This window comes from Triticum urartu, chromosome 4 (genome assembly GCF_003073215.2).
Source record: "Triticum urartu cultivar G1812 chromosome 4, Tu2.1, whole genome shotgun sequence".
In the NCBI taxonomy this organism is placed as follows: domain Eukaryota; kingdom Viridiplantae; phylum Streptophyta; class Magnoliopsida; order Poales; family Poaceae; genus Triticum; species Triticum urartu.
The window spans coordinates 419,201,142-419,205,025 of NC_053025.1; positions in this window are offsets into that span (position 1 = coordinate 419,201,142).

Consider the following 3,884-nt stretch of genomic DNA (forward strand, 5'->3'; position numbering starts at 1 on the left):
TTAATGATGATGATCATGGAACTTCAGATCAAGTTACTACTGAACCTCGTAGATCAACCAGAGTAAGATCCGCACCAGAGTGGTACAGTAATCCTGTTCTGGAAGTCATGCTACTAGATCATGATGAACCTACGAACTATGAAGAAGCGATGGTGAGCCCAGATTCCGCAAAATGGCTTGAGGCCATGAAATCTTAGATGGGATCCATGTATGAGAACAAAGTTTGGACTTTGGTTGACTTGCCCGATGATCGGCAAGCAATTGAGAATAAATGGATCTTCAAGAAGAAGACTGATGCTGACGGTAATGTTACTGTCTACAAAGCTCGACTTTTTGTGAAAGGTTTTCGACAAGTTCAAGGGATTGACTACGATGAGACTTTCTCACCCGTAGCAATGCTTAAGTTTGTCCGAATCATGTTAGCAATTGCCGCATTTTATGATTATGAAATTTGGCAAATGGATGTCAAAACTGCATTCCTGAATGGATTTCTGGAAGAAGAATTGTATATGATGCAACCAGAAGGTTTTGTCGATCCAAAGGGAGCTAACAAAGTGTGCAAGCTCCAGCGATCCATTTATGGACTGGTGCAAGCCTCTCGGAGTTGGAATAAACGCTTTGATAGTGTGATCAAAGCATTTGGTTTTATACAGACTTTTGGAGAAGCCTGTATTTACAAGAAAGTGAGTGGGAGCTCTGTAGCATTTCTAATATTATATGTGGATGACATATTGTTGATTGGAAATGATATAGTATTTCTGGATAGCATAAAGGGATACTTGAATAAGAGTTTTTCAATGAAAGACCTCGGTGAAGCTGCTTATATATTGGGCATCAAGATCTATAGAGATAGATCAATACGCTTAATTGGACTTTAACAAAGCACATACCTTGACAAAGTTTTGAAGAAGTTCGAAATGGATCAAGCAAAGAAAGGGTTCTTGCCTGTGTTACAAGGTGTGAAGTTGAGTAAGACTCAATGCCCGACCACTGTAGAAGATAGAGAGAAAATGAAAGATGTTCCCTATGCTTCAGCCATAGGCTCTATCATGTATGCAATTGTGTGTACCAGACCTGATGTGTGCCTTGCTATAAGTCTAGCAGGGAGGTACCAAAGTAATCCAGGAGTGGATCACTGGACAGCGGTCAAGAACATCCTGAAATACCTGAAAAGGACTAAGGATATGTTTCTCGTTTATGGAGGTGACAAAGAGCTCATCGTAAATGGTTACGTTGATGCAAGCTTTGACACTGATCCGGACGATTCTAAATCGCAAACCGGATACATGTTTACATTGAACGGTGGAGCTGTCAGTTGGTGCAGTTCTAAACAAAGCGTTGTGGCGGGATCTACATGTGAAGCGGAGTACATAGCTGCTTTGGAAGCAGCAAATGAAGGAGTCTGGATGAAGGAGTTCATATCTGATCTATGTGTCATACCTAGTGCATCGGGTCCAATGAAAATATTTTGTGACAATACTGGTGCAATTGCCTTGGCGAAGGAATCCAGATTTCACAAGAGAACCAAGCACATCAAGAGACGCTTCAATTCCATCCGGGATTTAGTCCAGGTGGGAGACATAGAAATTCGCAAGATACATACGGATCTGAATGTTGCAGACCCGTTGACTAAGCCTCTTCCACGAGCAAAACATGATCGGCACCAAGGCTCCATGGGTGTTAGAATCATTACTGTGTAATCTAGATTATTGACTCTAGTGCAAGTGGGAGACTGAAGGAAATATGCCCTAGAGGCAATAATAAAGTTATTGTTTATTTCCTTATATCATGATAAATGTTTATTATTCATGCTAGAATTGTATTAACAGGAAACATAATACATGTGTGAATACATAGACAAACAGATTGTCACTAGTATGCCTCTACTTGACTAGCTCGTTGATCAAAGATGGTTATGTTTCCTAACCATAGACATGAGTTGTCATTTGATTAACGGGGTCACATCATTAGGAGAATGATGTGATTGACATGACCCATTCTGTTAGCTTAGCACACGATCGCTTAGTATTCTGCTATTGCTTTCTTCATGACTTATACATGTTCCTATGACTATGAGATTATGCAACTCCCGTTTACCGGAGGAACACTTTGTGTGCTACCAAACATCACAAGGTAACTGGGTGATTATTAAGGTGCTCTACAGGTGTCTCCAAAGGTACTTGTTGGGTTGGCATATTTCGAGATTAGGATTTGTCACCCCGATTGTCGGAGAGGTATCTCTGGGCCCTCTCGGTAATGCACATCACTTAAGCCTTGCAAGCATTGCAACTAATGAGTTAGTTGCGAGATGATGTATTACAAAACGAGTAAAAGAGACTTGCCGGTAACGAGATTGAACTAGCTATTGAGATACCAACGATCGAATATCGGGCAAGTAACATACCGATGACAAAGGGAACAATGTATGTTGTTATGCGGTTTGACCGATAAAAGATCTTCGTAGAATATGTGGGAGCCAATATGAGCATATAGGTTCCGCTATTGGTTATTGACGGGAGATGTGTCTCGGTCATGTCTACATAGTTCTCGAACCCGTAGGGTCCGCACGCTTAACGTTTCGATGACAGTTATATTATGAGTTTATATGTCTTGATGTAGCGAAGGTTGATCGGAGTCCCGGATGTGATCACGGACATGACGAGGAGTCTCGAAATGGTCGAGACATGAATATTGATATATTGGAAGCCTATGTTTGGATATCGGAAGTGTTCCGGGTGAAATCGGGATTTTACCGGAGTACCGGGAGGTTACCGGAACCCTCGGGGGACTTAATGGGCCTTAGTGGACCTAGGTGGAAGAGAGGAGAGGCGGCTAGGGCTGGGCCGCGCGCCCCTCCCCCCCAGTCCGAATAGGACAAGGAGAGGGGGGCGGCGCCCCCCTTGCTTCTTCTCCTCCACTCTTTCCCCCTCCCAAGTCCTAACCCAACTAGGAAGGGGGGGAGTCCTACTCCCGGTGGGAGTAGGACTCCACCTGGCGCGCCTCCTCCCTGGCCGGCCGCACCCCCTTGCTCCTTTATATACGGGGGCAGGGGGCACCCCATAGACACAACAATTGATCGTTTGATCTTTTAGCCGTGTGCGGTGCCCCCCTCCACCATAGTCCACCTCGATATTATTGTAGCGGTGCTTAGGCGAAGCCCTGCGTCGGTAGAACATCAACATCGTCACCACGTGTCATGATGAAGAAACTCTCCCTCAACACTCGTCTGGATCGGAGTTCGAGGGACGTCATCGGGCTGAACGTGTGCTGAACTCAGAGGTGCCATACGTTCGGTACTTGATCGGTCGGATCGTGAAGACGTACGACTACATCAACCGCGTTGTGCTAACGCTTCCGCTTTCGGTCTACGAGGGTACGTGGACAACACTATCCCCTCTCGCCGCTATGCATCACCATGATCTTGCGTGTGCGTAGGAATTTCATTGAAATTACTATGTTACCCAACAACAAGAGTCCCAGGGGGAGTTTTGTTTGCAATCATTTTGATTTGATTTGCATAAAGCATGGGACTGGGCATCCCGGTGACCAGCCATTTTCTCGTGAGTGAGGAGTGGAGTCCACTCCTCTTGAGAATAACCCGCCTAACATGGAAGATACAGACAACCCTAGTTGATACATGAGCTATTCGAGCATACAAAACAGGATATTTATTTGAAGTTTTAGAGTTTGGCACATACAAATTTACTTGGAACGGCAAGTAGATACCGTATATAGGTAGGTATGGTGGACTCATATGGAATAACTTTGGGGTTTATGGAGTTGGATGCACAAGCAGTATTCCCGCTTAGTACAGGTGAAGGCTAGAAAAAGACTGGGAAGCGACCAGCTAGAGAGTGACAACAGTCATGAACTTGCATTAAAAT